At 41.9% G+C, this 24,938-nt stretch overlaps 1 protein-coding gene and 1 long non-coding RNA gene across 6 annotated transcripts in view; one reads left to right on the top strand and one right to left on the bottom strand.

Annotated features, from left to right (window-relative positions):
• The window catches only part of MOB3B (MOB kinase activator 3B), a 189,800-nt gene that overhangs the window by 120,749 nt on the left and 44,113 nt on the right, over positions 1–24,938 (top strand). The gene's annotated exons all lie outside the window — the stretch shown is intronic.
• Positions 12,394–17,412, bottom strand: LOC129494871 (uncharacterized). 3 transcript variants are annotated; one of them, XR_008661421.1, is made up of 4 exons: positions 17,042–17,409; positions 16,001–16,354; positions 15,425–15,628; positions 12,394–13,734 (listed from the first exon to the last, which is right to left on the bottom strand). It is a non-coding gene; the product is annotated as an uncharacterized LOC129494871 (long non-coding RNA). The 3 variants fall into 3 exon arrangements; XR_008661420.1 differs by having other exon boundaries at positions 16,001–16,268; positions 17,042–17,403; XR_008661419.1 differs by having other exon boundaries at positions 16,001–17,412.

Consider the following 24,938-nt stretch of genomic DNA (forward strand, 5'->3'; position numbering starts at 1 on the left):
CCAATGTGGGACTCCATCCCAGGTCTCCAGGATCACGCCCTGGGCCGAAGGCAGAGCTAAGCCGCTGAGCCACCTGGGCTGCCATATTTTTACTTTAATTACAGAGACAATTACAGAGATTTTAAGGGAAGAGTAGATCATTGAAGTGTACAGGGATCCTTAGCACCCATCTATATATTTTTGAGAGCCAGGGAAAAGGAATGACCCATGCATTCTGCACATCTTTAGACCCATTTGTAACTGATGACAGTTCTTCATTATGGAGAACCACATAATGAATGAACTTGCTAACTAGTAGAACTATGGAAATTTTAGTCATTGGATAAGCAGCATGAGTACCAGGATTATTTAATACAGGAATGGTAAGTGTGTGTGTGGGGGGGCGGGGCGGGGGGGTTTGTATTTACATGTTGGTTATGGCTGTTTGTTGTATTGAGTTAAGAAGATTCTGAGACTGGCCTAAGATGAAAAAGTGCTGTAGGGAATTGGCCATGTCTGCTTTGAAGTGTGATGGGAACATGGTGACATGTAAGCCAAATATTTGACCACCCGACTTTATGTGTTTAACAGTTAAGCACTGTCCCTCAGAGCCCTCAATTTAAAAGTTCTCTGAGTTTAGAGAATCTGTTAAAAATTGAGAAAGCTGTATCTACCCACATTTTGTCAATTACAACTGCCTTACATAGACATTTAATTATGTGGTTAAAGTCAAGTGTGCAGATCTAATCTCATTCATTTTTAAAGCTAATGTAATATGCCAGATGCTATGACAACTAACACCTCTGTCTAGAAAATATCTGCTATAAAGCAGATTTTTTGATCAGAGAATTTTAAAGATACATATCATTGCCATATGCCTTTAGTGTTCATACTTGTGGATATGATATTTATATAGTGTTATGTAACAAAAATTTTTGGAAAACTGTCCATGTATTATGCAATGTGTTTCCAAAGCCTGTATATCTCCTTTCCCATTACTTTCACTCAATCACTCAGGGAGTTTTAAGAGACTAGGATTTTTTGTTCCTTGGGAATAAAAGAAAATTAAATATTTTTATATGAATTTAAAATAAATAACTATTGGTTCATTGCTTTGGGTCAGTTATCCAATGCTTATTTTTGTGTGTGTGGGAACCTTCAAATTTAAAACAGTTCGCTGCATATTTTTATGTGCAATGTGTGTTATGTCCAATATGTGTTACATTCAATATGTGTCGGCTAGCAACAGACTTGGAATGATTTCGTTTTGGAGGATCCTTGCACCTCCCTGTAGAAGAAGTAGTATAATCAGGCATATTCCTTAACACCCATCTCCGATCTTCATACATTTCTTTCTTCCGTGACCTCTTTTTATTCTGAACAGTTCTTACATCTCTTTATTATGAGACTGTCTTTTAGATGTTACCATCCTATGACAAAGGATTTTCTACTTCACAAAGTAGATTTGCTTGGATTGGGTCCAAAATAGCATTTCCTTTTAAGATGCCCAGTCAGATGGTGAAACCACTTTACCCAAGTATCAGGAGACCACATTCCTATCTGACCTCTATCTAGCCATTTGGCCTTGCACAAGTCATTTAAAGTCTCTCCTTTAAGAGCACAGTCACATGAATAGAGTTAAAGCAGTTGATAGCCACTTCTCCTCACACATTACCATTTTAAGCCTGTGATAGCCAAGTCTTAGGGCACTTAGGACATTAACATTTTGGTCAGCAAAATATCAGGTTGCCTTGATGGTAACTGAATTTCATGGAGTCACTATGTAGTTAAAGAGTGCTGACCTGTTAGTAGAAGGGTGGCTCATCTTTATGCACAGAATGGAGTAAATTGTGCTATATTCAATGAGGAAGGAGATTGGTGGTAGATGGTTAAGGAGACCTGTGGGAAATCACCCATGAAGTAGAAAGGAAACATGACTAGAAAGGAAGAAGGGGGGGGGTGGGGAGGAAGGGACCAATTAGGGCCCTTTGGTTATGAGCAACAGAAGCTGACTCTGACTAACCTGCATAGGAAAAAGGATTTATTACAGAGTAGCTCATCTCAGAGTCAAGTGAAGATTCTGGGCACATGTGAATTGGGGTGGGTAGGGAGGATAATAGACTGGCAAACTCACCAGAACCCCACTAACTGAAGGGAAAGCAGTTCTCCCAGGGAGGAAAGCTATGAAAGAGGAAGGGGGAAAGGAAAGCTGACTATCAAAAATATTACAAGAAAGATAAATATTCCTAAACAAGTACAAAAGTAAGAAGAGAATCATATAGCCTTAACCTGTTGTCGATGATACATCTATCTGAAGCAAGAAAGCATGTGGCTTACTCTTTTGGAGAAGGAAACAAAAATCCGGATAATGTACCAGGAAAGGAAAGTGAAATAAATCAAACCAAATACACTTATTCTTGAGCATATTAGAGACCCCTACCCCTATCCCCTGGGTGGTACCCAGGCACCTCTTGCTCGGTATCTAAAGGAGTAGACACAACCCCGTCCTCAAAGAGCTCCCAGTCCAGCAAGACAGTGTTGTGAATTCCTCACTTACTGAATGCCTGCTAGGTGCCAAGCTTTTTGCTGAGAGCTTTACAAGCTCACTTAATCCTCCAAGTGTTTCTGAGGCTAGTCCTTTTGTTACCTTCATTGCTAAGATGCTGCAGTAGGGAGCAAGAGAACTAGCTTGGAGTTAGGAAGCAGGCAGGGCAGAGCAGAGACTCAGCCCTGCTCCATTCAGCTCCTAAGTCTAGGGCTCTCCATGTTGCTCTGTTTTGCTGCTCTTAGCAAATAGAAGAGGAAAAAGAAAAGAGTAAGACAAAAGGAATTTATTTGACTCAGCTCAACCCTACAGTATCTCCTGTTAGTGACTAAGTTCGATGAGCATTGTAATGTGTAGGGATTGAATCACCTTCACTCCCTACTGCAGCCTGCCTTAAATTTTAAGGACAGCCATGTGCAGTCTGTGCTAGAGCCGGCTGGCGACTGCTCCAAAGCAGGACAGAACTTGCCTCTCTTGGTCTGGAGCATACCAGTTTATCAACAGTCTTTTCAGGCTGAGCTTCTACAAAATGCCATTCTCACTCCATGGATGACGTTTTTTTCCCCCAAAGTTCAGATTTTCAAGTCTAAAATTTTTATCCTAAACCAGGATAAAAGTGTTATTGTGTCTTCTGGGCCTGGACCTATCTACCAGTGGTGAATGGAAATCTCAATGCTAATTAATATGTTCAAGATAGTAGAACCACTGGCTCTAGTCATTTGTCCTGAGACATCCCAATTGTTAAAGTGTGGCTCCTGGAACACAAAACGTGTAACTCTGTTGCCGGCTTTTTTTTTTTTTTTAAGATTTATTTATTTATTTATGATAGAGAGAGAGAGAGAGAGAGAGGCAGAGACACAGGCAGAGGGAGAAGCAGGCTCCATGCTGGGAGCCCGATGTGGGATTCGATCCCGGGACTCCAGGATCGCGCCCTGGGCCAAAGGCAGGCGCCAAACCGCTGAGCCACCCAGGGATCACCTGTTGCCTGCTTTTAAGGTGACATGATTACTCTCCTTTTTTGGGTTTTACTACTATTTCTTAAAAAGCATGCTTACTTTTATAATGGAAAAAAGTCCTATATTAAGAAAAAATGCCTTATGTGCTTTGGGTAATCTAAAATCACTCCCTTCTCTGCTACCTACACCGTTGTTTATAAAGGTTTCTGTTGTAAGTAAGTGTGACCAGTAGACACCCCACACACCAAATTTAAATAACCAAGAGAAAAGAAGTATCCTCATGTTAGGATGTGGTATGTCCTACTTTCCTTCCTCACCACCATCCCCACTGCCCATCTGCAGCTTTTGGACCTTTTCTTCAAGACGTCCTCTGGACAGAGTTTATTCAATGGCTGGTGTAATATGGAGTTGCCGCCCTTTACCGCCAGTTTGGGGCCACTACTTTTGGTGGTTTTGTCTTTTGAAACTCTGGGCCTCTGCCTCTGTTTTCTTTTCCTTTAAAAAGTCATTGAAGTCCGGAGTGTCGGCAGTGACCTTTGGAAATGTTTTTACAGCTTACAGAGACTTCCTGACATGTTTTATTAGCTCTTGGTGGTAGCTAATAAAGTGAGTCTTAGCAAAGCCGCATAACGTGACCGATTAGAGCCACTCACCAGAGTTGCCTTGGAGGAGGCTTGACGACAGGATATTTGGCTACTGCTTTCCGTCCAGTTCAGCAGGGCATGAGTGATTACTGCATGAAGAAAGGGAGGTCATCCCTTTAGGAAATACAACAACCAACTTATTCTGCGAGAGCCTCAAACATGAGAGCCTCCTAGCCCCGGGAAAACAGAGATATCATTGCTCTAGGGATTGAGGAATGAGTTATTCCAAAATGCTTTTGTTTTCTGCCTTCACAGAGGTAAAACATAAGCCAGAACTGGTCAACTGGCTCTTTAAGAGGAATGGAAGAAGAGAAAACAACCTTCCCTTAAAGTTTATAAGTGTAAGCAATATCTCTGTTCTCTACTTTCTTCTACTCAGATGGGTGGTTTAGCCATCAGGTATAGAATTTAGACTGTAGATTATCACAGATCTAGATTCAAATTCTGCCTCTGCCATTGGCCAGCTGGGTGATCCTGAGCAAGTGAACGCTTAATTCTTGGGTTCCTCATGTACAAAGTGAGGATAATAATTGTAGGTTATTATGAGGGAGAAAATATGGTGCATACAAAGTGCTTATCATAATGCTTGACATAAAACTCAAAAAGTATTAGTTATGGAATTGTCTTACTAAGGTCTTTGGAAGCCCACACATAGGCTCTGTTTGTGGAACAGTCTTTATTTGTGTACTTCCCTCCACACAGGTCTATCATTTTGGATGACTCGTTGGTATGCAATTAGCATTGGGACCTCATTCACATAAACTGCCATGTGCATGGTGTCCTGGAGCTGTGCAAAACAGCAGCCCTCCTCCCCTCCGATTCTACACACTGTCTCTCACACACACCTCTTCTTCCCCAATCCACATAAGCCTCTTTGCCCTTTACAAATAATCACCTGGACTGCTCTTACTTTTGGAAATGAGTTACTCACAAAAAGGTATAACAGAAATAGCAAAAAAGATCTAGATAGCATTTTAAACATGTATGGCAGGAATTTACTTGGACCCCTTGTTTTATGACAAACTATGTAGGGAACCGCTATTTCAGATAGTTGGTAACAACCAGATACCAAAGATCTACCTCATGCAAAACTCCATCAGAATCCAGAGACAGAGAAAAAAGAAGCTCAAAAAAAAAAAAAAAAAAAAAAAAAAGCTGGGGACCATTAGGTAAGCAGCCCCCTTTCCTCCTTTCTATTGGAAGCAAGTCTTTAGCTCACATCCAACAAGATTCTTCTTAGACTGTAAAGCCTAAGAAGGGAAAACCAGGGGAGGAGGCCATCTTTTGAGTCTGTTCTGTGACAATTGATCAATCCATGTTGAGCCATTAATGGTTACAGTGAGGGGCACCTGGGTCGCTCAGTGGTTGAGCATCTGCCTTTGGCTCAGGTCGTGATCCCGGGGTCCTGGGATGGAGTCCTGCATCAGGCTCCCTGCAGGGAGCCTGCTTCTCCTTCTCCCTATATTTCTGCCTCTCTCTGTGTGTCTTTCATGAATAAATAAATAAAATATTTTTTTAAAAAAAATGGTTACAATGACGATTACTTTTATTTTATAGATGAGGAAGCCAAGATGAATCAGTCCTGCAAGTGATGCTAAGATCATACAGCTAGCAAGGGGCAAAGCTTAGAACTGACTTTTAACTTTACAAAACCCTGGTCTCTCCACTACATAAAAGGTTCCAAGCATTGGTGCTAGAACCATTAGTGCTCCCTGGGACAAAATGAGAACAAGAAAAGTACAGACATCATATCAAATGCTTTGTACTTATTTTTCAGTGAATTCTATGCAAAGGACTTTGTTATTCTGAGATTCTTTCCTGCTTTTCTTTTTTGGTGTTAAAAATGTCACTTCTTAAAAAAAAAGTCTTTTATGAAATGACAGAACTAGAGAGGCATTTTTATTTGCCCTTATTGGCAAAGTAAAGGAGATAATTTGTGTTTATCCCTTTGCCCAGTTTTTTAAATTGTGTTGAATTTTGAAACCCAGAAGTCTAGTCTTACTATATGACACTGTTTTGCTTTCCTCAAAATACACGCAAATGTCTTAAATGCTGCTGTTTGCACCCTTTGATACTTCCTATAACCTATGGGGCTAATATGTGATTATGGTCTATATTTTTCATTAACCTGTAATGATGCTCAAGAGTTACCTGCTCCTAGATATGATGAAAGAACATTTCCTTGTTGCTTTTTTTAGATTCTACCAAAAAATGGTTTCAATTAAAAATTCTCTGGGAAACACTAAAACTTCAGATTCCGGAGCCCTGCCCTCAGAGACTGAATCAGTAGTTCTGGGCAGGACCCCAAATTTGAGTTTTTAGGACCCCTTTGAGGGGATGCTGATGCCGCTCATCTGGGAATGATACTTCCAGAAACTCTCATTTTAAAGCATTGGATTTCACATGAGATGATCTCTTCTCCACATTGAGAATTCTTTGTTCTTTCCACAGAGGCATGGCATCATGTCAAGCTCAATTTTGTGAATTATATGAGATTTCTACATCCATTTCTGGTTAAAATATTAGAAAACAACTTTCTGATTTGCTTTAAGCACTTCCTTCCAAAATCAATTTAAGTAAAATTAATCTTAAAAAAGTTTCCTAAATTTGAAATCAGTTTTACACTTGATTAAACATGCAATACCTCCAAGCGAACCCTGGCCCCATTGGGAAATTCTCCATCCTGTAAATGACATCAGTCAGTTGCCATGGAAGTAAAGACTGTGCTGTAATTCCCACCTCCATGCAGATTTCCCTTTAGTGCAAATCAACTGAGAAACTCTTTTTTTCTTTTGGATCACACTCAGAGAGGATATTTTGTATAAACACTTACTTTTATTAAAATACTGTAATAATTTATGGTTTCCAAACTTTTTCTGCCATCACATTTTTCACACGAACAGTACACTTCCAGTAATAACCTAACTCATCACATCAGGGATTACTAGCTCAGGAGACATGAATCATATTAGCTGGGGCCTAAGTATAACTTGAAAGGTGTTTCTCTAGAGATCTTTTAAGCACCGCCACTGGACTCCAGCATTCATTTATACCAGTAAACTTCACAGAGAGCAGCTATGCTGCTAGTATTCAGAAAGAAGATCATCATTGAAGAATCGCCCGAGATGAGAGCAGCCAGCAGGATAACCTCTGAATAGAATAATGCTTAGCCAAATGTCATTTTACCAAAGCTCCCCTCTTCCCAAATAAGACCACTCTTAAAAAAAGAAGTAGGTGTGGGGGTGCCTGTGTGGCTCAGTCAGTTAAGCATCCAACTCTTGATTTTGGCTCAGGTCATGATATTAGGGTTGTGAGATGGAGCGCTGAGGAGGGCTCTGTGTTGGGCATGGAGCCTGCCTAGGAATCTCTCTCTCACTTTCCCCCTTCCCCTCCTCCCTCTCCTTCTTTAAAAATAAAAAAATTTTAAAAAAGAAAGAAGTAGGTGTGAATAAAGGGTTCATGCCTCTGCTTCCCTGCTTCTCTGTTTTTTTATGCTTTTGACTCACTCGTGCCTCAAAACTCCTCTAGGATTCCCTCTGGTACCTCCACCTGGGCAAGGTGCTCTGCTATGGGCTCCTCACTGACGACCTGTATAGCACATATTTTTCTTACCACAATGAAGGGATTCACCAATGAGCTCAGGCGCCACAGCTAGGCCATCCTGGGTTTAGATCCCCTCTTTGCCATTTACCGTGGCATCTTGGACAGATGCTGCAGCTCAGTTTTTTCAACTGTAAGTGGGAATCATTATTGGACATTTCATATAGTGTTCATAAATAATATAATGCTTGTGAAATATTAGCACAATGTCAGGCACATAAATAATATTAGCAATTAAATTACTGAAATACTATTTAGAGAATCGAAGAGTATTTTCTTCCATATCCACTGCAAGTAACAACTCCAATTGTGTGTGTGTGTGTGTGTGTGTGTGTGTGTGTGTGCTTGCAGTAAAGTGTCATAACAAATTCTGAAGCCATAGCCAGGTGTAAGGGGGAAGGACTGTGGAGGTCAGAGAGCTATATCTGTCCTCATTCAAATGGTGGAATGGGGGCAGATGCCACACATTGTGTCTCCCTGTGCTCTACTGGAAGTACTGTAGGGTAATAATGCATTCAAACCCTCTGGATTGATCATCTACTATGTACCCCCCACTGTAGTATTCATTGCATATACATTAACAAACAAGACATGGTCTTGACATCATGGAGGTTACAGACTAGTGGAAGAGCCAGAAAAACAAGTAAGACAGAAAAAAAAAAGATAGAAAACAACTATGATAGGAGTGCTATGAAGAACACTATCAGAGAATTTAAGGTGGAGGCAGAAATCTACATGAGAAATAGGGGTCAGAGGAAGTATCTGAGAAGGGGTGGGAAATGTATTCCAGGCAGTTAGAGCAGACTGTGTAAGGACCTGAAGTTGAAAAAACCTTGGCATGGTGAAGGAATTGCAAAGAAACCCTTTTGATTAGAATATGATCAGAAAAGAGGAGAGCCAGATCACATAAGCACTGGCTCTCAAACCAGTATGCATCACCATCACCCCAGATTGCGGGGTCTCACACCTGGAGTCTCTGATCCAGTAGGACACTGCTGGGTACACTCTTTGAGACCCCCTGATAGAAGACTTTTTCAGGCCATAGTAAAGGGTATGAATTTTATTTGAAACATTAGTGAGAAGCCAACAAAGGATCTCAAGAGCCAGAGCCTTTAATTATTATTTTTTAAATGATGACTTAGATCATTGTGTGGAGAATTAATTAGAGATTAGCAAGATTAACAATGGAGAGGCAATTTAGGAAGTTATTGACAGCGGTCAGGCAAGGGTAGTGGCAGTAGACAAGAGAGGAGCATTCAAGATGTATTTCGAAGGTGGTAGCCATAGGATCTTCCTGAGGACTGAATGTGAGTGTGAGGGGAAGAGAAGAGGAGGATGTTGCCTAGACTGAGGCCTTGAGAAACAGAGAAGATGGTCAAAGCATTTACCGAGGTAGGGAAGATAGGCATGTTTGGGAAGAAGAGGAAAGGAATTTGTTGGGCATGTCTTAGACACGTTATATTTGGAGAACCATCTCCAGGCTCAGAACTAGCATGTACAGATGCTTCAGTGCATGAAATGAAAATATTGAAGGCAGTAGCCTCCTCAGTGCTAAAATGAATGAAAACTATATAGGTGCTTGGGGACTGGCTCTTTAGTCTTCTCTCTCTGGGAACCGAGTGTGCTTGCTAATAAATTACTACTACTTCTTTAGGAGTAGCATCCCCCAAAGTCATTTTAAAGTAGGCCAGGACCTTTGTAAACTATATCCATCATAAAGCGGAACCTCCTGTGGAGCCAGACTGCTTTTCTTTCCAAAGTCTACCCTAGTGGAGTTTCTAACCTTTGGCACTGTTGCCATTTGGTTGGATGATTCTTTGCTGGCGGGGAGGGGGCGGGGGACACCATACTGAGCATTGTGAAATGTTTAGCAGCACCCCTGGCCTCTACCTACCAGCTGCCGGTAGCCCCTCCCCCTCCTAATTGTAACAGCCCAGAATGCCTGCAGACATTGCCAAATGACCTCCTCCTGGGGGGAGCAAAATAGCATAGCAAGTTAACTCTGTACATCACCCCTTGTCTCAAGACAAACTACTCCTCATTTAATATTCCTGCTTTCTATCTCAGCCTCTCAGAATTCCTTTAAGGTGACTTTCAATCAGACTGAAATGTTAATACAGGTCAGTGGTTAAGGAGATGCTATAATGATTTTCTGGAGAGGACATCTCTGGCCTTAAAATGTTCCTGGTAATGTTGCTGATGTAAGGAACTTTAGGGCAGCCCCAGGAAGAAGAATGGGAGAATCTGATGATAAGCGTGATAATGTAACAGTAATAAATAGTAATGGTAGCAGCTGTTAATATTTAGATGAAATGTTGCCATAACCATAGGTTTAAATATATCAAAAATATTAACTTATTTATTCTTTACAGCAACATCATGACTTTGGTAGTATTATCATCCCCATTTTATGGATGAGGAAACGGAGTTGTAGAGACTTCCTAAGGTCACAGTTAAGTAACAGCTGGGTTCAGACCCAGGCAGTCTGCCCCCCACCAGCTTCCATCCTTATAACTTTACTGTGTTTTCAAAGGAAGGTAAAATGATCTGCCTGCTAAGATGCATCCCTTTAATCCTCAACCATGGTTCTAAATTTACCAAATCTCTTCAGTAGCATTCTCATGATTGAAAGTATCTTAGAAATTGTGGTTTGCATTGATGACACATATTTAAAGTAAACATTCATTTATTCAAGCATTTCTCCCCTATCATTCTGTTTAAAGGAGGCACCTAAGTTTAATTTTCTTAGCAAATACACATTATGGCCACAGATTTCATTAAGTCATAAGTATTCATTTTCACAGGCTTGTAACATTATTTTTGGTACCCAGAAGCAACTCTGCCACATTTTGCTATTTCCAGATTGGGTGGAGAAGCCAGTACAAATAGAACTTCCATTACTGTGGCAATGGCAGACAGCTGTGAAATGAGAGGTGTGCTGAGTTCACGTGACTTAGGAGGGATGAACGCTCACACCTTTCCCCAAACCTCCACAGCAGCCAGGGGATTGCAGGAGGAAATGTGCTTGGATGAGGGATATAACATGAGTCATGAGCTGATTCTTTGATTGCTGCCTTGGCCCCTGGAAAGATAAGCTCATGACATTTTCCTTCAAAACACATTCTGAAATGCAATTCCTGTAGCTAATAAAATATCACTGGAACTCAGGCAGACTGGGCCTTAAGGGCCATCAAGAACGTGATGACAACTGATACAGGGTTACACCTGACCCTGTTTGTGCTACATTTATAGATTTTGAAATTCCTTCGAAAAGAGCTTCCATCTGGTGAATCTCTAAGGAGAGAAGTTTCTTGCACTTACATGTTTTGCATCTGAAAAAAAAAATTCTTCATGCTGTTCTTGAGAAGATAGAGCATTGCTGTCAACATAGCAGTTCTTTCTATCTGCTGTAGTTTTTTTGTTTTGTTGCTGTGGTGGGTTTTCGTTGTTTTGTTTGTCTTGTGGTTTTTTTGGGTTTTTGATTTTTGGTTTTTTTCTTTTTGACTAGCCTTACTTCCAGATCGAGACCATCAAATGGGTTATTGCTGTGATGGGACATTTCCTTGGGTTTTATGGAGTTGTTCCTATCAGCTGTGTTAACAATAATGTTAAAATACTAAAAATGGCTGAAATATATCAGGTACCTACCTAATATGCTCACCACTTCATGTGGCTAATTTAACACCCCCAAGCTTGTGAGATAGGAAGCATACTGCCCCCTGATTCTCAGATGAGAAAATAGAGGAGTCACTCGCCTGCCCCAGGTCACAAGGAAGACAGCAGTGGAGCCAGGACACCCAATGTCTTTGACATGCTGCCTCCCACCTGTGAACAACGTATGCCTAAGGAAACACAGTCACAGGATAGACTGTCCCTGGGCTTCTTGCAGGTCTCTGCAGCATTCAAGATGTCCACAGCTTACGAGGTTGAAAGCCTCCCCAAACATGTCTGTGGGGAAAGTGTTTGAGAACCTTCCTCATTCCTGTGCATGAGTCCCAGAGGCAACCTTCACCATAATGGTTGGCACCAGAAGCATCCACACCTCAGGGTGTTCTGGGGCTTATCTCAGCAGCTGCCACAGCCAACTGTCAAAGGCAGCAAGTTGGTACTTGAGGCTGTGCCAGGCCTGGCCAGCGCTGGGGCACGCTCTAAAGCTCTCAGCAAACAATTCGCTCAAGTGTGTTTCCTCTGCCAGAACCCATTAGGGCAATCAATGTTGGCCTCTGTCTTCACATGCTCAATAAGAGTTCTGTTCCCTGACCAGGCCTACAGAAAGTACCTTCAAATATTCCTGAGGGATTTATAGAAATTAAGAAATTTATAGAAATTAATCAAGAAATTAAGTGTCCCAACAGCTCTCCCTGCAAAGAGACCTAGAGACCAGGCCATAGTGGAGCTGCGGAGGTTGGTGGGGAGAGTGGATGAGAGGGGAGTGAGCAGGAGAGAACCCCAAGCCCTCAGCCTGTCACCACCCCAAACTCCATTGCAGTCTCTTAGGCTCCATTGTAACACCTGCACAATACAGTTTCAAGACCACCTGTTGGTCCTGTCTTACCTTCTTTATCTTATTGTCACTCTGTCGTGACAGTCTCATGGTGCCTAGCACAGAGTCTGACACTCTGGAGTGCTGAATACATTTTTTACTGAGTTGACATGAATTGGGAAACATAGTTGCTGTTCTTTTGTATGTCCTGCTTTGCTTTAAAAAAAAAAAAAAAGTATGTGAGTATAAGAATTCAGGGCAGTATAGTAAACCCCACGGAAAAAACTCAGCTAAAAAACCGCCTTCAGGGAAACATACCCTATAGACTTTCCTTTTTCTCCCTTCTCCTCCTCTGGCAGTCCTGCTGCCCTGTGGTAGGCTGTGCTGCAGGAATTAACACAGTTTGGGCTTGATGCCGATTTCTAAGGCAAGATGCCTATCTCTATCCTATAATGGTCTCCAGATGCTCATCCCACTTTCCCTCGACAGGCACTCCCTGAGCAACCTTTGTAATTGGTGAGACATGAGACGTGATCTGGGTTTCTGGGAGAGGGGCAGCAGGGTGTGTGTGTGGGGGGGGCTGCTGCTGGCTGGAACCAGGCTCACCTTCCCAGGTCCGGGCTGGTGCCATGTGGCCAGGATGACTTGCCTCTCTCTCGTTCAGATGCTACTTACTGGCAGAACAGCAGGGGGGCTGCGAGGGGAGGCACTTGGCAAGCCTGGGGGATGCTTCCATCCGACACTCACTTATGCCAGAGAAATGTTAGAGGGAGGTCCTGATGGAGAGAGCGCTGCTGCGGGCGTGTGCCGATCCTAAAGAACATTTGCCTGCACTGTTGTTTCCTTTGGGAGAATAGGAGTTGCTGCTGAACAGTCATTTTCATGAGAGTGATTATAATCTCCAAGTGGCCAGATTTTTGTTTCCATCAGTTCAGTGAGGGTTGTGCCAGCTTGTTGCCAGTGTGAATGGACTGAGATTGAGCTATTGAGCTCTGAAGTAACAGTTGCATTCCTGCAGCTCACCCTAAATGCATGAAAGGTCGGTTCTGTTGGGCTGGTTGTTGGGCTGGTTCTTAGGTCAGGCAGGTGTGCACTCAGACCAGTTATGACCATCCACAGCAGCTTGTTTCTCCATTCACAGATTTTTACAAATTAGTGAATGTAGGCCTATCCCCTTGTCCACTCCTAAGGAGCTCTGTGGTTTTGGCCAAGTCACTTAATTCTACTAACATTTAGTTTCACCTATACATTTTAAAATGAAAAGCAAAAGACATAGTGCCTGTGATGGTGTGGCTTTTATAGCTCAGTGTTTTAGAAATGTGAGAGTTCTTATTTTGGAGGCGGAGACTTGGGTGTCTAGCAGTGGCTCCTCCACCTACTGGATGGGTTTCTATTTTCTTACCTCAGAAATGGGGGTAATTATCCCTTGCTTGCAGAGAAGTCAGAATTGAATCAGGTCGTTTCAACATTTCCCAAAGTTTCTATTATATGGAAAAGTGTTCTGTGGCCAAGTAGGCTTAGGAAATACTGCATTAAAAGGAAGCATATTTCTTTACTGTAAAATTTCTCAGAACCGATATGATGCTTGTATACATCAGGAAATTTCCCGGAAAGAGCCAGAGTAAACAGCATTTTATTTGACTCTGATATATTTAAAACAATTTTTTTAAGGAACATCTATCCATTTGAGATCTAACTTTGAGGAATGCTAGATAATACAAGTAAATTTAACCTCATACCAAATAGAATAGTAATTAAGGGTAATCACAACCATTTATTAGATGCCCACTAGGTTTTGGGTAGAGTATAAATAACAAATTAAGAATGCAGTCTGCTATCACCCTACCAGGAAATGTATGCATGCATTTCCCAGACACTCTTTAAAGGCACTGGCTTGCTAGGTTCACAGAGTTGCTCTGTCTGGATTTAAAGGGAAAATAATATGTTTCCACAGATAGGTACCCTTGTACACCCACACCCATATCCACATATAAACAGCCTGCTGGCCCTTCTAGACATGCCTCAGGAGCCATCCCACAACCTATTGTCAGCTCCTTTGACAATTTATCTGGCCCTCTCTCATGAAGTCTCCATGAATCAGTGTTTATTTATCTAACTGACTTGGAATCATTTGAGGCTGAGTCTGAATTCCCAAACTTCCACTTACTGCCCATGTGACTCTAGATAAATTGTGTCCAGGTTTCTTTAACTATAAAGCTTATACCCTACCAGCCTCACAATGATCAGAATGAGTTGGAGGGATTAAATGAGAAACCTTATGAAAAACTGCACATTCTACAGCACTTCCTATGCACCAGGCTGTGTCGTGAAAGCACCAACACATAGGAATTTGTGTCATCCTTAGGAAGTGCTCTGAGTGAGGTTTTGTTATTACCTTCAAGATGCAGAGAGACTATATAACTTGTCCCAGTAACCATGTGCCAGGATGTGAATGTGACAGGCTGGGTCCCAAATCCACGCTCTTGCTACTTCACCTTCCTACCTTTCTTATAAAGAACCTGAGGGCAGCCTGGGTGGCTTAGTGGTTTAGCGCCGCCTTCAGCCCAGGGCGTGATCCTGGAGTCCCAGGATCGAGTCCCACATCAGGTTCCCTGCATGGAGCCTGCTTCTCCCTCTCTGTCTGTGTCTCTGCCTCTCTTTCTCTCTGTGTCTCTCATGAATTAAAAAAAAAAAAATCTAAAAAAAGAACCTGAATAGTGCCTGGCGTGCAGTCACTATATATTGATGAAGATCTTCTCCCTCCACATAATCAATTTGTTCTCTCTTCTTAATCAATTTGTTCTCCCCTCCTCTGTTACCTTCTCACGTAATTGAAGTTTTGCTTGTTTAACTGTTTATATGTTTAACACATAAAGGACATGTAGCAGTACCGCATCCTGGAAGTTCATGATATTGCTGTGAGGCTTTCAGTAGGATTGGGGAGGGAAACTGCTAATTTCACATCACTGGGAGACAATGAGCACCCTGTTTATGCCAGTTCTGCTCTATAGCGGTAACATTCTAAGTGGCCCCTAAGTATCCCTTCATCTCTCATGGTACACTGAAGAACCACATATCACTAGAGATTCACACTTACTGGGTTTTATTGTGTCCTGGGAAGGCAAAGTTCATAGAATTTTTGGTCTTATCTTTTTCAGCCCAGGTAGGAGCTAAGGAGCTATTTGTATGAATCAGCATGAAGGAATGCATAATATACCTTGATTTATTAGGTGGTTTCTCTGCCTTAAGCCACAAGAGTGGGGGTGGAGGAGTTGGGGGACGGTTGGCCTTGATCTTCTGAACAGTGTACATACTTTCCAGCTTCTAGGTGTAAAGAATGAGTCAGAGCATGGGAATAACTGGGAACACTTGAATCTGGTTGGTGTGTTGTGGGGAGCCTGGAACTTTAGGCAGAGAAGCCCTGTGGAAAGAGAATTGATTTGATATCTAAAGCAGTGGGTATCCACACAGCTAGGTAACTTTGAGCCTCTTAATTTGTCTTCTTTTATTATTCATCGCATTTTAAGGCAATCCAAATGTTCACTTAGTACAAAGTGGCAGCAATAATAGATAATAACGTTTTCAGTGTTAGACACTGTGCCACGCCATCAACACACACAATGTCACTTCATCACCTCTTTGATCTATGGAAAAGCTGAGGCCCAGCAACGTGAAATAAGCTGGAATGAAGGGAAGTTAGAATTATGAATCCTTGCTTTTTGACACCAAGGCTTTAGATTGAGAATACCCAGTCCTATCAAGTTATGCCTACCCCTTACCAATTTAATATTACCTTTTCATGGACTTGGAAATCCCAGAGCAACACCTGAGAGGAAACTGTCTTTAATTCCATCACAAACCAGGTAGTGCCATGAGGGGCCCAGCCTGGATGTGATGCCTGAAGCGGTCATTCCTTCCAGACACCTGCCGTCTGCAGCTGGCTTGGTTTGCAGAAGCATGCAACAGAATTTCAGGGACACTGAGGGTCCCATCTGGTCCAAGGATGTGCAGAAGATGGAGGCAGCTTCTCAGTCATTTGGCAAAATTTGTAGCTCTGAGGACTCCAGAGAAGAGATATGAGCCCTTAAACAATTTCCAGATCAGCGTGGGTTGAAGGGCAACATCAAGAGGAGACAGCTGTCTCTTTCTGTGAAAATTGCATCTCAGAACCGTAGAATGTTAGGTCGGGAAGGAACCTTAGAAATCACCTAGGCTAGGAATTTTCAAACTGTAATTTTGTCAAATTCTACACAGAACATGAACATCAAAATGGATAAGTAGGTGGAAGAAGAGGTCCCTTGTACCCCACCAACTTGGAAGCATCTCAGCCCCAGCGGTAAAGAGTTTGAGACAGTCTGATCTCAGCCAAACCTCTTTGTTTGTCAGCTTAGGAGCCTGAAACCCTGCAGAGGTTAATCAAGTTCCTCCAAAGGTCACTCGGATCTTAGTCTGGTGAGAGGTGATGTGAATTGGTATTCCCCAGATAATTTATGGGTGACATTGGCTATATTCTTCCTACCCACAGCTTCCATTGAACTTCCATAGGCAGCGGGGAAAAAGTCCAGACATCTCTCACTGCTTGAAACCACTCACACTGTTCCAATTCTCACTTGTGAGTTTTAACCAGTCTCTAAAGGCGTTAGCAACTTTGAGAGAGAGGATTATTAAATAACAAAAATAGTTTAAGAGGCCTGGGCTGGAAGCAAGAACTAGGGTGATTGGCAATGCTGGAGGGAAGAGGGAGTGGCAGTCAGAAGATGAACCAACCCCACTCCTCCTGACTTCTAGACCAGAACCAACTTTAATGAAAGGATTAGTTTAATAGGGCATTTACCTGGAAAGTCCCCAGTGAGTTCAGCACTCAGAGTGTAAAGATCCCATCTCTTTCTGCACTCAGCCCTTCTGAACCTCGAGATTGGCCCAGAAAGAGGAAAGGAGAACATATTTGATTGAGAAAGGCTCTGCTCTAAAGCTTCACTCCTACGTGGTGACTCTTACACCCATGGCCCTTAGACCCATGGCAGGGCAGGGGCAGGATTTGAGCACATTCTGCAAGCAGGGGGTGGGGACCCAACTCTTCCCAGAAAGGCATTGGTAGGTTCTGTTGAATTAGCACATCAGGAGTTTCACTGGAGTTAATGTTTTAACCATTGAGTCAATATATTTATGCCATTTTGTTTGAGCACTCCATGACAGAATAAAATCATTTTTAAGGAGCCAGTTTTGTTTTGAAGTGAAGGAATGGTGTAACAAATTACTTGGATGCCCTTTGCATTGAAAAGTTTAAATTTTAAAAACCCAACATAATACATGTAGACAAAGAAATTTCTAGGCTTTATACTTTGAGGGCTCTGTAACTTAGTTCTTATGGTTATTTTAAAGTCTGAATCGGTTTCACTCCTGGTGTTTTCCTGTACTGTGCAGTTATTGTTATTTGGGAGATTAACCACTGGTAGGTTTCATTCAGAACCTGCCCTGGATTGGATGGCTTTGGATAGGGTCACATTTGGTGCCTTCTCCTATGGTTAGGAGTAAAGATCTAGAGCCAACCTTCTTGGACTCACAGACTGGCTCCACCAACTCCTTGTGGTGTGACTTTGGGCAGGGAAGTTAATCTGTTTCCCTAATTTCTCATCTGGGAAATGGGGATGACAGTGGTGTCTGCCCAGAGGAGTGGTTGCCAAGACTTTGTGATATAATACACAGGTCCTGGCACTGAACACTCAACAGTTAGCTAGTGTTGTTGCCACTGTTAACATCACACTGATGCCCTACAGCTGGCCTTCTTACACCAGAATCTCTACAGTCATAGGATCTCAGAGGTGAAGGAGACCCTAACAGTTCCCTGAATGTACCTTGAAAAATTACCAATTCTCAGGGAAGATCAGAAGGGGAGTTGGATATCTGTCCTGTTAACAGATGTAGGTGATTGTCGCAGGTGGCCAGTGATGGAAACCACCTTCTCTTGCGTGGATTCCCTCGCCACCAACACCACAAGCAGTGACCTCTGTTTGAACACCTCCTTGCGTGGGAAGCTCAGCATCACCTGAAGCAGTGCATCCCGCTTTCGGACACTTCTGGCAAAACAAAAGTTTATCTTTGCAGTGACCTAAAGAAGAAAGGGATTGCCTCTGACCTTAAGGAGGCAGAAGAGAGTAGTGCAAAGAGAACAGACTTGGAAATCAGAAAGAAATGGGCTTGAATTCCACTCCAGTGCCTGTCAGCTTTGTAGCCATGGGCAAATGGCTTGCTGCCTTCTTTTCCCTTGCTGTCCTCCAAATGACAGCCTTTCAGTATTTGAATCCTATCTTTCCAGTCTTCTCTTAGCCTCCCTGTGTGATAAGACCTCAGTTTCTCTTATCACTTCAATCACTTGTCCAGGCTCTGCCTTTGCCCTGTCATATTATACCCAAAGATGCATATAGTCCCCTAGTTGTGGTTCTGGATCAGGGAATGAAGCCGGGCTGGTAGGGGCTGGGTGATTAGAGCAGAAAGCCAAAGAGTGGGCCAGAGGCATGAATAGACTGCCACAGAAATCCCTAGCTTTCATCCCCATGGTCATTCAGCTGGGCTAAACTCTAGTTCTGATGGATGCTTCTGGTTCTAAACACTGACTGTGTCCCTTTGAGGGAGGGCCGGACTGGGGATGGATATCATCATCCTGGCCACATCCTTGAGGGTGGTTATCAGGGAACTGGATAGGGTGAGGCCAACTCTGCCTCTTGTTCAGCTGGTCCAGATGGTGGGACCAGAGCTTGCTGGAGGGCAGGTGAATAAGAATAAGGACTATGTATGCCCTTTTTACCTACACCCAGATGCAGAGTCCATTCCAGTGTCTCAGCTCTGCCCTGGCTCAGATACAGAGTGACCATATGCCAACAATGCCTGGTTTGTTCTCAGCCATACACAGGGTCTTTTCATTCTATAAGCTAGGACTCCTCTACCCACTGTGTGGGTAAGAAAGGGAAATATTTTTAGGTCTGATTTCTGAAGACCCTTACTAGCCATATGCCTTCAGAACATCTGTTTAACCTCTCTGAGCTCATCATCTTCATCTGTAAAGTGGGGATATAAGTAATACCTACCTCATAGGATTGTGGAAAGGATGACATTGTGTACACAGATGCTTAGTATATCAAGTGATTGGTGTGGGTTGATTTCTTGGGAGGATGGGAATGATTGGTGGGAATGATAACTGGGAATGATTAGTGGCCCCCCTCACCACTGCCACCTGTGAGAGAAGCTTAGGGGCTGCAACCACCCATCACCCTACCTCTCCAATACCTTGCATGGGACCTGGGGTTCAAATGAAACGTGACCATCAGCACATCTGTCAAGTTGGCCAGTCCTATTCTGAAGCAAATCTAAATAGCACATCAAAAGGAATTTGAATTTTACAGAGGAAATGCAAATGTCTTAGAGAACATTTCTTCCTTTCTTAAATTTCTATCGGTCGCAATTCAGTGTTGCCTATCAGCTTCATGAAGTTTCAGTTTAGCGTGGGAAGTGTGGTCTGACCAACTATGTGAATATCACCTGGGAATTTGATAAAAGTGCAAAACCCAGATCCCACCCCAAACATGCAGAAACTCTGGGGTGTAGCCCAGCAAGCTGTGTTTTATTTATTTTAAATATTTTATCTATTTATTTGAGAGAGGAGGGGAGTACACATGCATGCGCACATGAGTCAAGGGGAGGGGCACAGGGATAGTGAGAAGCAGACTCTCCGCTGAGCAGGGAGCCCAACTCCTGGCTCGATCCTAGGACCCTGCTGAGATCATGACCTGATCCAGAGACAAATACTTAACCAACTGAGCCACCTAGGTGCCCCCCAAGAATCTGTGTTTTAATCAGCCCTTCAGGTGCTTCTTATAGCCCCCATTGAGAACACCAGTCTAGGTAATAGTGGCCTCCCACCCCTTCTCCCCACTCCTCCCACCCCTGGCAGTTCTCACATTCAGATGACCAAGCCTCTGCCTCTAGCCATATATTTTCAGTACATCCACAGTTTGAAGACAGCTCCTGAGAGAGTGATTTATTGTCTCATCCTGGGAGACTCATTTGTTCATGCCAACGGCAGGTGTAATCTAAATCCAAGAGAAGAGTCAGGAAACAAACATCTGTTTTGGATGTTCAAACCACCAGATCCCTTGGCTTCCTCCACCTCTGAAGCTTCCTTCCCAGCCTCCTGACCACTAATAATAGTATCTCTGATGGGTAATGATAATAGCAAATACTTATTGAGCTCTACCTATGTTGCAAACTACCTTTCATTATTTTTTTCCATTTAATCCTCGTAATAACTCAATGAGGTAGATACAAGTTTAATGTTATCCCCATGTCCTGCATGGTGAAACTGAGCATGAAAGGGGCTAATTCACTTGCCTGAGATCATGTGGCTAGTCAATGGCAGACAGAAACTTGAATTCAAGTCTATCTGACACCAGATTCTGTAACTCTTTAGTAAGTTTCCCAGTTTGGTTAAGTGGGCTATATTCCTGGGTTACGAATATGCACAAGGAATACTCTAGGCCAGTGGTCTTTAAACTTTAATACAGATCATGATTATCTGGAGTACCTCTTGAAACATACTGATTGCTGGGCCCTAGTCCCAAAGAGTCAGATTGAGTGCCTGTGGGCCAAGGTCTAGGAAGTTGCATTTCTAAAAGTTCCTAGATATTTCAGGTACTGCTGGTCCAAGGGCCGCACTTTAAGAACCACTGCTCTCGGCCAGTGTTTCTCAACCAGTGCCACACATTAGAATCATCTGGAGAATTTCACATTCATTTGCTCTAGTGTGAGACATTGCCATTCTTTTTTTTTTTTTTTTAACATGTTCCCCAGATAATTCTAATGTGTAGCCAAGGTTGAGGGAATCACTGCTATACTCAAAGGAAGACTATTAATTATTATCTACAGCTTTAGTTCTTCAGTCCTGTGTCAGGGCTTCCCCAGTGGAGGACTTCACTCGTACACCAGGGAATACCAATACTGCAGGAGAAATAGAGCCCATTAATTTTATTTCAAGATTTACAGAAGAGTTAATATTCTCTATAAAACAAATGGGTCTACTATGGAGTAAAGTGCAAAATGTGCATGAACTATTAATATAAACTATGGGATTCAATCTATTACGAAGAATCTAACCAAGGAAAATTGTCAGAGACTGACTGCTGACGATATATATGCTCAAGGAGTCACCCAAATGTTATTTTTGTCTTCATAATGATTGAATCTGTGACAGTTCATTGCTCAAAGTATATTTAATATGGACTCATGATATAACGTTAAGTGTAAAAAGGATACAATGTATTCTATAATTTTAATACACAATATACCATTCACACACACACACACACACATGCAAAGAAAAAAGACTGGAAGATAACACACCAAAATATTATCAGTAGTTATTCCTTGGAGGTATGATGGGTGATAATGATATTTATACTTGATAGCATTTTCTAATTTTTAAACATTTTTACTTTTATGATTAGACCAAAGGAATTTAGGCAGCAACTTGCTTTTATAAGTATATATTCCCAAATACCTGTGTAATAAATAAAACCATAGATTTATAAGTCAGAAGTTTTTTCACAAAACTAGAAAACATCTAATTGCTAATTACCATTTTAAATGATGCTAATGTGTTTCACCCCAGGAAAGTGAGAACTTCATCAGAGCTTAGGAGAGGTAATGCTGGGCAAGGGGACATGTAGTCTGCAAGGTGGCCCTCCTGGGACTCCTAGGAGCCTCATAAGGTGCATGCGGTGGGGTGGGGGTAAGACTTGGTCCTCCCCAGTGAGTAAACTGACAGTGCTTCTGTGTGACATCACCAAAGCATCGCCATAGTTAGTTAATGTAGACTAGACCAAATGTGCCAAAAGGGGAGTTTAGCAGTGTCTATGTATATCATGCAAATATGCAAGAAGTGGGAAAATCAAGTCTATGTAATCTGAGGACCACCTATCAATGTTAACAAAGGAAAGACAGAGAAGAAACTCCTGTGTTGCAAAAATGCCAAGTGCATTGCCTTCATTAACCCAGGAGTCTATCTGTTGATGTACCTCCTGCAGTTGCCTTCAGAAAACAAGCAAGTGGCAACCTCTGCACATATGTGTCAAATGGAGCACTAGAAAGAGGACGATTTTACTACAGACAGGCTTGGTAAGAAGGAATCTGAAATATTACGTACTCGGGAACAGTATGTAACAGTACATAGCCTAGCCTCACTAGGCTAATCATTTTCCGGTATAGCCAATAAATGTTTTCTATGCAACCAAGCCTCACCTGGGCATACAAAGCAAATTCACCTGCTTCCACAACAGCTGGGACTGGGGGTCCAAGGTAGAGGAGCAGGTGGCAGGCCAGTGGGATGGCCCTTTGGTGGAAAGAGCCCCTTCTCCCTGAAGGGCGGAAAACCTATCCCGAGGAGGGGCACCCAACCAGAAGTGCCTATCATTTACTGCAGCCAAATTTGTAACCACATGCAGTATTTTCTTTAAAGAGTCCAGGCTGGGAAAATAAATGAATAAAATGAAAAAGGCTGCCCAGTTGAATATTAGCATCTCCCCTTTAAGCAGACATCACTTAGCTGTTGCCATGAGGGAATTTCAGTCCACTTGTGCCAGGTCTTCTGAATTTTTCCAAGAGAAGCCAGAATTCTTGATCTTTGCCTTATAGTTCCCAATTTCTAGATGTTGGCAGCATTTCAAAAATACTGTGTATTCCAAAGAAAACATGCCTGCTGACTGGTGTTGGCCTAGAGTTTCTTACCTCTGCTTGAGAATCTTAAATCCTAAAGAGGCAATTGCTTGAGTCCCTTTGGCTTCTTACTGCTCTTCCCACCTACATCTACCAAATTCCAAAAGACAAATTTCCTGAACTCTCAGACTCTTCTCCTTAAAATTCATGTTTTATTAAGGACCTTAAAACTGGCTAATGGCTTCACAGTAATTTATTTCAGTTGAAGGTTTTTAAAACTAACTAATAAGAGGTATTTTGTGGAAGATGAAGTTAATTTAAAAAAATAATTTTAAAAGAACCGCCTTGGTTTATGAGAGGTAAAGGGTGTTTTGAGAAATGTTTGTGCTTTGGAGTGGGATTGATCTGGGTTGAAATTCCAGCTCTACCACTTATTATTTGTATCTCTTGGGCAAGTGACCTAACCTCTCTTAGCTTCGTATTTTCTCATCTGCAAAGTAAGGGAAACAACTCATAGACTTGTCAATTTGTTTAGAGTAGTCAATTATATTAACCCATGTTAATCCTTGGTGCCATTAGGTGCTCAGGAAATTTAAGTTTCTGTAGGAGCCAAAGTAATTGAAACTTTTAATTGCAAATATTATAAAATAGTCTCACAATGCTTTTACATATTTAATATTAGAATTTTTAAAATCCACTTTCTTCAGAAGTCCCAGTGTAGTAAGTACTATTGCAGTTGAGATAGGAGAAAAGGAGAAAATGAAGAGGATGAACCTCAGGGATATCTGTCTGGGGGAGGTCCTAGGTCAATGCCCAAATTCACTTAGCTATAAGGTGACCTTATGATTTATCAATCCAATTTAACTCTTGCTCATTGTTGAATCTCTAGTATTTTGCACATCCCCAAATAAATAAATGTTTGTTAGTTATATAAATTGGTTAATGAACAAATAAACAGTGTATGCGGGAGTTTTATATGGCAAGGATAACTACTAACTGGATAGCTCTTTTCAGACTATGCTGTGCTTCCCAGGCATGGGTTGTGTACAGTTACATGGAACCTGCCCTCAGGAGAGCCCTGAGCTTGGTTTAACACTCTGCTATCACCATCTTTAAATTCTTAATAATTTTTGAACAAGGGGCTCTGCAAATTATGTAGCCAATTCTGATCAGAGGTTCATCAGTAAATATAGAAATGTCAGTACATGGACCAAAGGGTTAAAAACTCACGATCCTTGGACCTGATCAAATATTTTTGATCCACAGAGTGGTATTTTTTTAATATAAATAAAATTTTTAGTTAGGATAGTTTTACACTTACCCAAAAGTTGCAAAGATAGTACAAAGAGTACCCATATATTCCTCACACAGTTTCTCATGTTGGTAGCATCTTACATTACATTTATATTTATATTTATAATACATGTATCACAACTAAGGAACTAACATTAGAATTGTTAACTAAGCTCCACGCAGTATTGATTTTTTTAGTCTTTCCCTAAAGCCCCTTTTCTGTTCCTGGATTCTATCCAGGATACTACATTACATTTAGCCATAATATCTCTTTATGATCCTCTGGGCTATGATGCTTTCTCAAACTTTTCTTATATTTGACGACTTTGACAATTTTGAGCAGTATTTGTCAAATATTTTGTACAATGTCCCTCAGTTTGGGTTTGCCTGATGTTTTTCTCATTGTTTGGCAGGGGTTATGTGTTCTTGAGAGGAAGACAACAGAGGTGAAGTGACTTTTTCATCATCCCATATCAAAGATACATGCCATGCCAAGGCTTATCATTGTTGATACTAACCTTGATCACCTGGTCAATGTAGTGCTTGCCTGTTTTTTCCATTAAGTTGTTCTTTCTACCTCCCTTTCCATATTGTATTCACTCTTTGGCTGAAAGTCACCTGGCATACCCCATAGTTAACAGTGGGTAAGGGGTTCTACCTCCTTCAGGAGGAAGTCTCTACATAAATTATCTGGAATTCCACTGCATGGGACATTTGTCTATTTTCTATTTATT

Source organism: Nyctereutes procyonoides, unplaced genomic scaffold (assembly GCF_905146905.1).
Source record: "Nyctereutes procyonoides isolate TBG_1078 unplaced genomic scaffold, NYPRO_anot_genome, whole genome shotgun sequence".
NCBI classification, from domain to species: Eukaryota; Metazoa; Chordata; class Mammalia; order Carnivora; family Canidae; genus Nyctereutes; species Nyctereutes procyonoides.